The sequence below is a fragment of the Artibeus jamaicensis genome, unplaced genomic scaffold (genome assembly GCF_021234435.1).
Source record: "Artibeus jamaicensis isolate MK-2021 breed Jamaican fruit bat unplaced genomic scaffold, CSHL_Jam_final scaffold_3151, whole genome shotgun sequence".
NCBI classification, from domain to species: domain Eukaryota; kingdom Metazoa; phylum Chordata; class Mammalia; order Chiroptera; family Phyllostomidae; genus Artibeus; species Artibeus jamaicensis.
Window position 1 is genome coordinate 6,699,865 of NW_026522037.1, and position 13,916 is coordinate 6,713,780.

A 13,916-nucleotide genomic window follows, 5' to 3' on the forward strand; every position below is an offset into this window, starting at 1 on the left:
AAAAAAAAAAACAACGAAAAAGGTGGGTTGGTTATTACTTATTACTTTCTTCTAGTGGACAACGGGGGCCTACCAAGCAGATGACCCAACTAGTGCTGATCAGGAGATTCCTGACCAGTTTAAGATTCCATTTCTGGGAAAGCCCACATGTAATTAAGTCTCGTTTTGGTGCCATGAGGCGTGGCATAAGGGAGTCCATTTTGGGTCCATTGTCTTGTTTTTCACAACATGCCTACTTCGTGAACACGTGACACCCGAGAAACTGAGTAATTCCCCCAGATGACCCGAGCCACCAGCTTCAATCCCATCTTCTGCTAAACTGAAAACAGAAGGAAGGTGTTGGGCAGGTGAGGTGAGAGGAGGCCAGTTAAGGAGGGCGCAGGAAAGCCCAGTAAACAAGGGTAAGGTTTGCGATGCAGATTTAAGGCAGAACCTCACCAGGACACAGACAGGGAGATACTTACAGATGAGGACAAAGCTTTCCCTCCGCTCTGTTTTCATAGCTTCTCCTGCAGTTGCTGCAGGAGAAGGGGCTGCAGCTTCTCAAAAACAATCCGCTTAAAATAATTCTTGTGCCAAAAAGGCATGTTTGGGGATGGCATATGGTATTTCCCTTCTCCACTATGTTATATTGTTCATGAACATAGTGCACCATATGAGAGTTGCTTAAATATTTACTGTCCAGCTACGAGGTCCTTAAAACAGATGCCCAGCATACAGGAGCTCAGTAGATGCACGCTGAGGGTTTTGCTGTCTTAGATTTTCCCCTGGAAAGCCCCCCCCACCTCCTCAACACCCCTACTCCCACCCCACAAACAAATATACTGGTCACTGGAAAATGCATCTTAGAGAAACAAATCCTCAGACCTTCGTGAATAATCCAAGTCACACGATAACAGTAAATAACTGGCCAGCATGGGCCATCCCTCAAATCTTTTCTGCTCCAAAGTCATGAGATTCCCGGGGGGAAACCCTCACATCCCACATTCACTGCGGACCTTTTCTGTCCTTACCTGATGGCTACTTTTCACAGAAAAACATGGCTTTCACCTTGGGAGTCTCTCCCGACGCGTGCCGCAGAGCCAAGTGGTGATGAGGCGGAGAGCGGGGAGCAGGGAGTGGCGGGGGCTCCCTGCCTCCACCCCTAGGACAGATGGCAGGTTCAGGGGCTGCCCTCGGCTGGCCGGTGCCACTCACTGACATGGCCATGGTCAAAGCCAGCAACTGCCAGGGGACGGTGGTGGGCAAAGCCCCCATGGGCTGTCCCTTCACCAGGACCAGCTCAACCCTCTTCGAGGCCACAGACACCAGCTCCAATTTTGATCCAGCGCATTCTAACATTTCCAGGCTTGTATCTTATCATATTCGATTTATTATTTTTAACATAAATCTTTCCTAGTTACCAAAACCATCATGGAAGACTCAGGAAATGACGGAAAAAGAGCAACAAAATATTGCCTGTGAGGTCCCCACAAGGATGCAACTTCTGTGCACAAAGCCCTCCAGCCTCTCCCCGCTCTGCTCCAACTCCCATCACACAGTGTCTGATAGAGGGTGATTCCTTCAAATATCCCTATGTTTAAGAAAAGGAGAGACAAGGAGTTCTTATGTGAACCCTTCCAGAGAGTACCCATGTAATCCCCATTATGTAAACTCAAGCCGCTTGTTCAAAACTGTTGCTAAGTTACTTGCTGCTATAGCAACGCTTGCCCCCCCCCCCCCAGTACCATAAACAACCCTCCTGACTCCAGCCTCTAAATGGGAGCTGCCACTGTCTTCTCCCAGCTCTTCAGTGGGGGGGTGGGAGGGAGCTCATTTTGCCAAAGCTATTCATTTAAATTAGCTGCTCCCTTCGAATTTCTTTTGCTTCATGCCAAGACTCACCAGGGGCTGAGAAAGCAGTTAGGGCAATCCATTGAGATGCTGAGGGTTGGGGACAGCAGCCCTGTGGTCGGTGGCCTTCTAGGGAGCTGAGGTAAATGCAGGTTCTTGTTGCATGGCTGGTTTTTGTCTGACTTTGCTGGGCGCGTGGTTTTCCACCTTGGGCGCAAGTTACCCAGGGCAAAGGGAGGCTTGGTTTCAGGCTTAATGCAAACCGTCCTGCTAGTGTGACGATTCCCACACAGCTCTGTTTAACCAGCCCCATGTTGCTCTTTTGAACTCAAAGTACTGAGAAAATCTTAGAGAACATTCTGGAAAGCTGCAGCATATTATAGCTGAAGGGATGGGGGGGTCAGGGGTGGGAAAGATATTCAAAGAGTTTCATAGGCGTCATTTCATTTGATTCCGGCAACAATCGTACAGGCCAGGCCACTTTGTCACCCTCTATCTGTGTTCTTTTTTTAAATTATTCTTATCGTTATTCAAGCCCAGTTGTCTGCACGTACCCTCCACCATTCCGGCCCCACCCCAGCCACCCTCACCTCCCGTAAAAAGGCGGAGGCTTAGAACTGAAGTGACTCCCAAAGAAAGTGGTGGAGCTGGTTTCAGAGTTCTGCTGTCCCTCCCTCATGGCCTGTTCTCTTGACCCTTCCTGCAGAATGCCTTCGAGGGCAGGACTAGACACGCAGAGAGCACCGGGTGCCCAAGGATTCTTTCCATACATTGTTTACACGTCATGACTGGCCTGGGTAGACCTCATCATCCCATCTTCCAGGTGGGGAAGCTGAGACCCAGCGATTTGGTGGGTGCAAGGTCGGCCGGGCACTGGTAGTGCAGAGGATTTGAACTTGCAGCTGCCTGGCTTTTGCAGCCCGGGGCTGCTTCTACCCAGCATTGCCTGGTGCTGCAAAACCATGCAGTGCAATGCCCTCTTTTCACAAGTGAGGAGACAGAGGCTTGGAAATACTGAGTGGCTTGCCAAAGGTTATTTTTCAAGGTTTCCAGGTCCGGAGAATACCTCCCTCCAGTCCGACAGGGATGAGGGAAGAGGGAAGAGGGTTCCACTGCTCTGAGCTGGTCTGGCCTGCAGATACCGCCCCCCCCCCCCCAGGGTCAAGGTCAGGCTGTCTGCAAAGCAGCTTCACTTGAAGGGGGCTGTAATGGAGTCCTGAGTCTCTCTGCTCCCTTCCTGGCCACCTCCTCTCCCTGCCCTGGCTTGGCCAAGCCGGGCATCCAGGGAACTTCGCCTGAGAAGCAAAGCCTCCAACAAGGGCTGCCTCTGAGCCAGATCTCTGAGCAAAGGCCTATTTCTTCCCCGCTCCCTACGCTGGGCATTTGAGGTTGGTGGTACCTCCTCTGAAAGTCACAGCTCCTGTCCACCAGGCTCCCCAGGGACCTCTTGTTCCAGATTCTGGTGACTGTTCTCTGGCCCCACCCCATTATACTAGGGCTGGGAAGGGTCGCCTGTTGCTTTTAGTCATGGGGGGCTTCTGCCCCATAACTTTCTTCTTGAACCATTCTTGCTCACAGCTCTGTATACTGGCTCATTAATAAGCCCTCTTCAAGTTACCCAACTAGATGGATTTTTATTTCTACTGTAACCAAAAATTTCAAAAGCTTGTTTGTCATTGTGTTTGGATCCCAGCCAAGGAGAATTTGTTGGTGATAGGCAATATTTCCCCACCAGGCCCCCCCCTAGTCCTGCCCCAGGGACCTTTAACTCCCCCACCTCACCCACCAAGGCCCCAGGGGTCCCAGGTGGTCAGCATGCAGCGTGGCTGGGCCCCAGGAGTATGAGAACTAGTGGGAAGCAGTCTAAGCTCTGGGCTTGGTCAGATCTGGGTCGGAATCCTGCACCTGCCGTTTACTTAGCTGTGTGAACTCAGGCGCCCTGTGTGAGCAGCTCTGGGCTGCGTTTCCGCATTTGTGAACACACTGTGTCAAACCCTGGGACCCAGGACTTGGAAATGGAAGTGTCTTTCCATTCCACTTAAGATTTTATTCTTTCCCCCTGGAGGAGCTTCTCACATGCTCCGGAAGATAAAACGCATATTTCTAAGATACCCATGATTGGGTCTAATAGTTAGTAGCAAGTGTAGGGTCCTCCTGCTGATTAAAGTTCTTCAGTGATTGCATTTCTGAGCTTTCGAATTATAGATGGCTGCCCTTAAGTATTGATCTAATCAAATGCTAATTTCTTTTCTTTCTTCTTTTTTTTTGGGGGGGGCGGGTGCTGTGCTGAGATTGGCCAATAAGATGAGCAAAAAAGGATTTGACGGTTTATGCAGGTGAAATCGCCCCTGCCCGCCCTACAGCCCTCAGAAGACAGCCATAACCCTGGCGAGTGTCTCCTCTGCACAGTTGTCACTGCTGGGTTCGTTCTCCATCGTGCCTGAGCCTGCCCCCCCGCCAGCCCCGCCTCTCACCTCTCAGCCCACCCACCCCATCATCCACCCTTCCCCAGACCCCTCACGCTGCTGGACTCAGCTCTGCTTTGCCCTGCGTGCCCTCTTCTCCTGTCATTTCCCTGTGTCCCCTGGCTGAACGTTACTTATATCTTCCAGACGGAGAGACAACAGCCCCTGAGGTGCTAGGCAGTGCTCCTCAGAGGGTGCTCCCTGGCAGGTGCTCGTTTGTAAACCGTTACTGGTCCTCCGTGAGACGAGTATAAAAATAGCAATTTGACAGAGTGACTTTATGTCTCTTTATAAATTTAGTAATAAGCGTGTGCTATTATTTTGTATAACTTTGCTTTTTTAATTTTCATTTTTATTGCATTTTCCAAAAGCGTTGGTGTGCGAGGGAGCAGAGAAACAAAACAGAACGTAAGCTTCCCACAGCCGGTGTGAGAAGCACTGCGCCAGGCCCAAGTCCCAGCCTCACTGGACTGCTCCCAGGCCCCCGGCCTCACCTCCTTCCCGGCCGCAGCTTCTCCCCGTATCTCCTTTACACAACATTCCTGCTCCCACCTGCTTCCTACCTCAAAGTGTCAGATATGCTTTTCCTCCTGCCCAGCGGCGCCTCTTTCCGTCCTCTCTCTGTTTAGCCCTCTGCTCCTCAGCTACCAGAGGCTGCTCAAATGTGACTTCCTCAGCCCGGCCTTCCCAGCACGCTTCATTCTTTACGGCTCTCCTGGGATTCCTGTAACACCTGCTCTTTCTCTTTCGTCCAAGCACCTGAGCCCAGCTGGAGAGTTTACTGGGAGATTCATCATTTAATGCCAGACTTTCCCTGGACCCCCAAACTATCAGCCGCATCAAGGCAGGTATCATCACGCTAGCTTGTCCGTCACCCTTTCCATGGTTCCCGGTGAGATGCCTAACACATAGTAAGTGCTCAGTAAACATTTTTGGGCTCACTGGATGACTGAGCAAACAAATGATCGACAGAATGCAAAGATCACCAACTGTTTTAGCAAACTAACCGCCCTGCCTTGGGCAGAGTTGCTCATTCTATCTTCCTGATCCCCTCCTAGGCCAATAAACTGTAAACCAAAAGAGAGTTTCTGCTAAGACATACTGTCAAACATAGGGCGCCGGCATCAGGAAGAACGGAGTTTAAATCCCAGCTGCTTCACCACTCAGCTGCACTGTCTTAGGCGAGTAATCCGACGCCTCTGAGACTCAGTTTTCCTCATCTGCCAAATGGGCATATAAGCACCTACCTGCCAAGACCGATGGAGGGTCAGATGAGACAGCGTGAGTTAAGGCACGGGCAGAGCGGCACAGGGAGAATGCTCCATCAGCAGACGTTCCTTCTTCCTCCTCCCGTTCCTCCTCCTCACTCTGTACGACTTCCCAGAGGCACAGGCCTCACTCCTCATGGCACCTCTGGAGCCTGAGCCAGACGCGGCAGGTGCCAAAACACAAGTGTGCTGAGTGAACGCATGGATAAACAACGATTAAATTATGCATATTCAGTTGTTGAATAAAACTTAATTTATACCGAGTGAACCGAGTCTTCAGCTTCTTAATCTACAAAAGGGGGGCAATAACAGTCACACAAAAATGCATGGAAGTGCTTAACATGTCAGTGTTCGATAATTAGTCATTGTTGTTATTATGAGAATTAATGCTAATCATAAATCGGACAGTATCCCCAAATCCTTAGCAGTAAGGTCATTTGAAATCAAGCAAATCAACAAACTAATAAAGGCAGTGAAGAGTGGCTCTGGCTGGACTTCTTCCAGAAGCTCAGTGAGGGAGTGAAAATGAAATCTCACTCCCCCAGTCCAGCCCTCCCGGGCACAGCTCAGGCCCCGAGCTCTACAGCAAGTCTGTCTGCAAGCAGGAGTGACAGCAGGGGGCGCTGTTTTCTCATTCAAGAGGCTCCCAACTCGAAGCAGTGCAGCTTGTCCACAGAATTTGACTTAATTTAGTAAGTTTCTTGGAGCGGGAACTGGGAAGGTTCTCAACAGAAATCTGCTGACGGACATTCCTGAGTCTGGGGCCCTGCATATCAGTCTCTTCTTGTCCTTGACTGGCTTTTTGCCTGCGGACTAGTCACGTTCCCTCTCCTGCATCCTCAGGCTAAAGGGAGGCCGTCAACAGGTCCGGATGAAGGAGGGGGAGAAGCAGAGAAACAGACCCTAACCCCTCCCAGGGCCCGTCCGGCTGTATTCGGGTCATGCGCCCCACTCCAGACCAAACGGGGGGCGGGGTGCAGAGAGCAGCAGGCTGAGACTGCCCGGGCTGCCTTCCTCTACCTGCACACAGCCCCCCGCCCTCCCTGTCAGGGGACCCCCTGGGCATTCATCAGGGTGACGCTCCCTCTCAGATGGAAATGGTGTCCTGGATGGGGCAGGCTTAGCTTTGGGCCTGTCCGCAGGCTGATCAACAGCAGCTTGGAGGAAGACACAGGAGCCTCATGTGCCAGATCCAAGGACACACACTCCCGGGTCAACTCTGATCCGAACGCCCCTGCCACCTCCTCCAGAAGGCTTCCCTGGCCCTGCAGGCGGGTGCAGGCACCCTGCTGTGTGCTCAGCACTGACATTCTTCACACTCACCGCACTGAGTTGTCGCCAGCTGTTTACCTGCCTTTTTCCTCCTTTGGGCTGTGCCCTAGATTCTCAAGGGCAAAGACAGGTCATTCATTTCTGTGCCTTCAGCGCAGGACCTGGCTCAGAACAGGTGCTCTGGGAATATATTATGAATGAAGAAATGAATGGGGGAATGAATGAATGCAAGGCTTGGGGAAAGAGCTCATATCCTGGCTCACAAATAAGGATCTAAAAAATGATAGTCAATGGCAGGAGTTGCTGAGAGAAACACAATAAAAAGCTCATTCAGATTAGGTGTAAGTTGTGTTCCCAGTCTTAACACAACAGCTGGACAAGGACAGGATGGGTCAGCGCCGGCCCGACAGAGTCCTTGTGTGTTTGTGGTGGTGGGGGCGGCAGGGCAGACACAGAACCAGGATGGAGAGCAAAGGCGTTGGGAGACTAGAAGTCAAACCTTCGACAGAATCGGCAGGTGTGCAGTGTCCAGAGCATAGAAGATCGCAGCCCTTTCCGTCATCTGTTCTGGTCCAGGGATGTAAACGAGGAGGCCACCTTACCAGGCAGGGACCAGGGCAAGGCGAGAAAGGCGCCCAGGGTGCAAAACGTAAAGAAGCCTCAGTCCCCGGCTCCTGCATGCGCAGGACGGGCACCTGAGAGCCGCAGCTTCTTCAGTGCTGCAACCTGGGCACCCCTCCCCTTCACCCCGGTCCTGAGTCCTCCTGCTCCACTCTGCTCATGTTATACTCATCCTCATACCCATCCTTCACGGCTCAGCCCGGTGTGACCTTCCGCCTTTTTCTGGAAGAATCGCTTGAACATGCTCAGTTCTGATGTCGGCTGGCTTTTGGGAATAATAAGTATCGCCTACCAATGCTGTTCTGCAGCTGGGCTCCTCTCGTCTTCACTTGCCCCTTGCACTTTCTGTAATCTGATGATTAGATCTGGAAGCTCCATAAGGTTTTGCATTTTGTTGGTTTTGGTCTCCGAAGGGGCAAGATTACTTCCCAGGCACATAATGTGTGCTTGTGTGTCTTTGGCGGCCTAAGTGACCACTGGTGACCGTTGACTAGATCTGTCCATCCATGAACGGCGGCATTCTGCCATTCTTCTGCATTCTGCTAGACAAAGAAACTTCTCTTATTTACCTATTTGATTATGCAGAGGGTCAGTTCATATAGGAAAAGCAGGAAATGCTTGATTTTTCTCCCCTTCATTGATCAGTTCTGAAAATAAATGAGTTCTCTCTCTAGAAGTTTCCAAAAGTAATCCCATTTGCAGTATCATTTATAAACTTACGGGCTTGAGGATAATTGATGTTTTTTGATCCTTTTCAGCGACATCCTCATTGACGCTCACGTTGTCCCATTTCAGGCAAGTGGGAGCCTCTTCAAGTTGTCTTTCGAGACCTTTCGTCACAGCCTTGGTTGTCTTTGATGGCACTCTTGCTGACAAGACGTTCCAGACTTATCTTGTGCCTTTCCTACCCTAAACCTGGAATCAGCCCCTTTCCCCAACAAGGTCCCTTTTAAAAACATGACCCTACTGCCATTAACATAGAAATGTAAGTCGTTCCTTAACACACAAATCTCATTTAAAATAATACACCCTTTATATGAAATTTTCAGGGCACTTTCATTGAACTCGACTTTCACGTTTTATTCTCATAGTCTATCTTCGCAATTATGGCGTGAGGCAGTACTACTAACAATGCGTGTCTGTCACCTTGTGAGGGGTGTCACAAGCTCACTCCATTAATACATGTGACACAAGTATTAGGGAATAAGGAATGTTATCGCCATTTATAGACAGGAACAGTGAGGCCTTGGAAACAGGAAGTCGCTCACTGGTGAGTAGTAGCCCACGCAGAATAATGGAAGTCACCTAATTCAGGACCCTGCCCTCTTTATTCTGTGGTTACAAGGAATGGGGTTTGTGTGGAAGGCAGGTGAGTTATGCAAATATGTTTCCAGTTCTTTAAAGTGCCTTTTAATGGTATGGTATTTGACGCCTGTTATTATAATTAGCTCTACCTTATTCTACATCTGAGGAGCCCCTTATATAAAGTAGGACACCTTTGCCTTGGCTGTAACTGGTACAATGTTTTAAAAAGTCTATTACTCTTGGAAATGCAATCTCACCTTCAAGCTTAGAGAAAAGCCTGTGTTTCTTTTTGTCTTCTTTAACACAGGACTTGAAAGTCAAGGACCTTCGTGAAATCAATTTTAGGGATTTTTCAGAAAGGGCTACAAACTGTTTTTCAAATTCCTATTGATTTCTCCCCCCATAGGAATGACCAAAGGAATTTTCTTTCCGCCCTCCTAACCAGATATCTTTGAAACAAAAATGCAGAAATAAATACGCACATCTATGTACCCTAAGGCACTGAGATGTATAATCTCCTTTCTTGTTTGGTATAGACACACAGGGTTATTAACTTTATTTAATAAACAGTCAGTATGAGACACAGTTCAGAGCATTTTACGAATACCTGCTCATCTAATCCTCTCACAAACATCTCCGAGGTAAATACTTCTCATAGTCCCATTTTTCGGGTTAAAAACGGACACAGCGAGGTAAAGAAATTTGCCCAAGGTGATGAGGCTAGATCTGAGGTCTGTTGCCTCACCTCGGGCCCTGTGCCTCTCCCCATGTGGGTCTCCTTCCCTGCAGCCTCACACCCACAGAATCAAAGACTCTGCAACTGGTAGCCCATTTTCTCCTGGTGAACTTGCCTGGGACATGTCCGTTCAAGACCCAGGCAAGAATTTTCTCACCTGACTTAGGGTTCCTGACCAGCTCTAGCAGGACATGCCTGTCTTGGTTCCGGACACCAGGGGCCAAGAATTTGAAACGGATCTGTTTTAGTTGGCCCGAATCAAGTTCTGACTTTGACAAAAGAAGCACAGATCTCGTTTGCAGAGCTAGAGAGCCTGCTTGAGGCAAGACCCCTATGTGCTGCGGTATGTCCAGCACATGGTTAAAGGGTCGATCACACATCCAGGTGCTTAGTTAGGTTTTCACGGCAGCAGCCGGCCGAACGTCTACATACGATTCCTTTCTTTTGAATATGGCTCGCACAGTTACGATCATGATAGTAATCCTAACAATATAACAAATCAGAATCATAAGGGCCCAACCTGTTTGCCAGGGTTGGAGACGGCACCAAGAGCTCCACAGATCTAACGTGCAGATGCTCACACCGAAAGCATGAGTCAGAGCCCACATCCAGCTGCATTTTCCGGATGAGGAACCCGAGGTGTGGAGAAGCGAGACCACGTGCCGAGAGGCACAGTGTTGCCGATCTGGCATTCAAAACCGGGTCTGCTTGACCAGCCCGAGTTAAGTCTTAAGCTGTCTCTCACATTACAGGATCATGGGCTTAACTCAAAGCCCCTCCATGGCCCAGGAAAATTCATTTTCAGATTCCTCTCTAGTTTTTCCTGCAGCTATTCATGGACCAAATGTCCCAAGTCATTTTTCTGTGCTAGGCAATGGCCAATAAATGGGGAACAAGACACAGTCCCTGCTTCGTGGAACTGAAAAGACCCTGTAAGAGGAGAGAGATGGACCTTTAAAAAGAGATTAAGAGGGACCGAACCAAAGCTAATACCGGGGTGCCTGGAGGTCCCATAGGAGGGTTAGCTCTTCTAGTCTAGGATTCAGGGAAGGCATCCTGAAGGAAGTAGCATCTAGGCTGTGACAAAAAGAATAAACCAGAATTTAGCAAGAGACATTAGATTTAGAGGAAGGGGCGTTCTGGGCATAGGGAAGAGCATTTGCCCAAATGTGAGACAAAATCAGACACTTTCAGGGAAATGCAAGATCAGACCAGGTGAGCGGTCAGCCCCAGAGTTCAGCTTTTCCCAGCCCACCTTTGCCGAGCGGGGTCTGACCGTGGACTGGCTCTTTGACAAGAGGTGGCCCTGGGAAAGTCAGAACACCTGGCGATGGTAATTATGGCACCTGGGGAGTTGCCATGGCCCCCTGAAACTCCCACAGTGCTCAGAAGCCAGCTGATGTCCCACGGCAGGAAATCATTCCTCATCGAAACCTTTCTAAAGATGCTTCTCCAGCGAAGGAGGTAACTGTCCCAGCCCCTAAGTGTGGAGCCTGGGACCCTGAGTTGACATGAGGAAGTCAGGTGTGCCCCATAGGAAGCAGGCAAGCTGGTACAGTATTCCATATCTAGCGTAGTCTTCTACCGGGAGGGCAAACCGTTTATATGTATAAAATATCGCGTCTATAGAAGCCAAGTTTGGGCTGCGGGCTCCAACCTGCCTCGGTTCAAGCCCAGCTCTATTACTCACTTGCTGATGTACTCGGGGCCAGTCACCATGCTCTCTGTGCCCAGGTTTCCAGGTCTCTATGCGGGTGGTAAGGGTACCCAGCTTCTGTGGTGTTGGGGCTATCAGGCCTATTAGCTGAGACAAGGCACGGAAGGTTTTTATGGCCACTCCCGGCATGGGGCAGCCAGTCACCGAGGGTGCCTATGACTATTTTGAGCTTGGTCTCCTCCAAATCTGAGTGACAAGTAGCTCACAAAGCTCGACGCCTTTAAATCTGGGTATAAAACTAAGGGAGTGAATCAGTTGTGGTGGGAGCTGAGGTGGAGGGAAAGAGTTAGGACACAGACAAGGGCCAACCATTCTGGGAGCAGGACTCAGGGAATAAAACACATTATGATACCTGGCAGTTCTCTCTCTCCCCCTCCTTCTTTTTAACTTCTTATTTGGGAGGAATCTTCCACCTATAGAAAAGTAAATATATCCATCAGAGTCATAGAATCTTAACATTTTTGCCTCATTCACCTTTTCCCTTCTCTCTCTCCACGCACGCACATGCACACACGTGTGCATATGCACACATGCGTGCACATGTGCTTCTGAACCACATGAAGAAGGTGGGTGTCATGGCCTTGTACCTTTGCACACTTGACCGAGTGTTTTTCAGAGTTGAAGGTGCTCTGTCGCGTTATCAGAACAGAGGCACCACCACCATGCAGTTGAGATGGCACAACAGGTCTATCTAATCTCCCATCCACATTCCACGGCGGCCAGGTGGCCGGAGCAGCCGGCCCTTCCCAGCACCTCCTCCCCAGCACGATTCCCAGTTCACTGTCTGGTTTTGCATATACTTGCCTGTCTTTTGGTCTCTTTTTTTTTTTTTTTAAACAGGAACATTTTCATTTTTTCTCCTGTTGGCGCCAGACTCTCTTTCTGGAGGAAAGCAAAAACAAAAGAAGGCGTCAGTTGGGCTTGGGTTTGAATCCTAATTTTATCACTCAGCAGCCCAGGTGGGGGAGGCTGGGAGGAGGGGCAGCTGCTTTACTTGTCTGGAGCTCCTTTGCTGGACAAAAATAGGGCCAATTTACGGAGAGAATTCCACAAAACCACATGCAACCCTCAGGCAACTGACAAGGAGCCTAGTAAGGGAATTGCACATTCGGTTAATGGAACTAACATGTCACTAGTGGTACATTAGTGATTAATGTCGTCCAATGTAATTAGCTCTGGCCCAGTCACCTCCTTGCTGTGTGATATTGAGGAAGTTGCTCTGCCTCTCAGAGATCCAGTGTCCTGGGCTGCAGCAATGAGGCTTTGACTAACTTCCTCCTGGGACTGAAACATCCAGTTTGAGGCCATGCACAGAGGGGTTCAGTTGCCACCCATTCCCTTTGCCCCCGGGGAATGCCGACTGGCCTCCGTTGGCAACAAAGCCCTCCTGCCTCCATTTCCCCCATCAGAACCCATCTCTTGCGGAATTTTCAAAGGGCAGGCAGAGACTTTGTGGGGTGAACTCCAGGGACACAGCTCTCAGAGCAGCTGCAAGCCTGTGGAAGCCCTGAACCCCCAAAGGTGACCGCTGTTTGCTGGAGGAGCTGGGGAATCTTCCCTCCCCCTGGGGATTTTCCACAAGGTGTATTTTGGAAAAACCTTTTCTCTGTTGGTCAAACAAACGGCCATTGTGGGTGTGGCAGGAGGTTGGGGCACAGGGGGGTAGGAGGGTGGCCCTGGAAGAGTGACTGTGACTCATTTTTGATGCAAAGTAGAGTCTGGAGGTCTTCGTGACTTCCTCGGAAACTCAAATGCAGCGACCACCCAAACCAGGGCTCTCTGGCGCTGCCCAAGTGACTGGGTCCTCCCAGGGCTGGCTCCTGCCCAGTGGACAGGCTTCCAGAAGCTTTCTCTGGCCTCTGCTTCTAATGTCCACCCCCCTCGATATTCCTGCTTTATTGCCTTCTTAACACCTGGCACTGTCTGAAAGCTGGTCTGATGTACCTGTTTGCCCACTAGGACATAAGTGCTGGTTATCAGGGGTCCTGACTGTAACTCTCTGTCCATCTGTAGCCCATGGCACAGGGGTCACCATTTCCCAGGTCACGGATATTTGTTGCCTGAAGAATTGAGTCCTCTCCCAGTCTGGCTTTCCTGTGAGGATGGGGCCCAGGGAGGGCGAACTGACTGAGCCCACCACGCCTTGGGCCCCGTCATGATTTGGGGGCACCAATAGGAGCTCCAGAGAGGATCAGTGATGGATCAGCTGGTTAGGACTGAGTCAGGAGGATTGTGACATTTGACCCCTGGGAGCAGAAATGAAATTTCCTCTCTTCCTTCTTCAATGAAAGTCAGTTGTCATGACCCCTCTAGCCCACGCTGGGGATGAGAAAATCCTGGGGACTTCCAAAGAGCTCCTCTCTCAACCTTCTTCCCAAACACGAGTCACGTTCCTTGTCCTAATGAGCTTTGGTTGAAAAAAGGTAGGAACCTGTGGTTGTGAAACGAAGTCACTGATTTGGCTGCTGAGACTCTTGAAAATCAGCCCACGTATGGCCCTGACGTGCAGGGGTCTTGGAAAGGCACCGCCGCACCCCGCCGGGCCTGCAGTCAGGACCTGGGGACCGAACCCCAGGCAAGCGACATGCTCTCTGGGTGACTCAGGCAGTGCTTTCTCCTCTCTCGTGTGCCGGGGACTCCGCCTGTGAGTCGGAACCACGGGGCCCTCCTCACCAGTGAGAACGGAGTGACCTACCCAC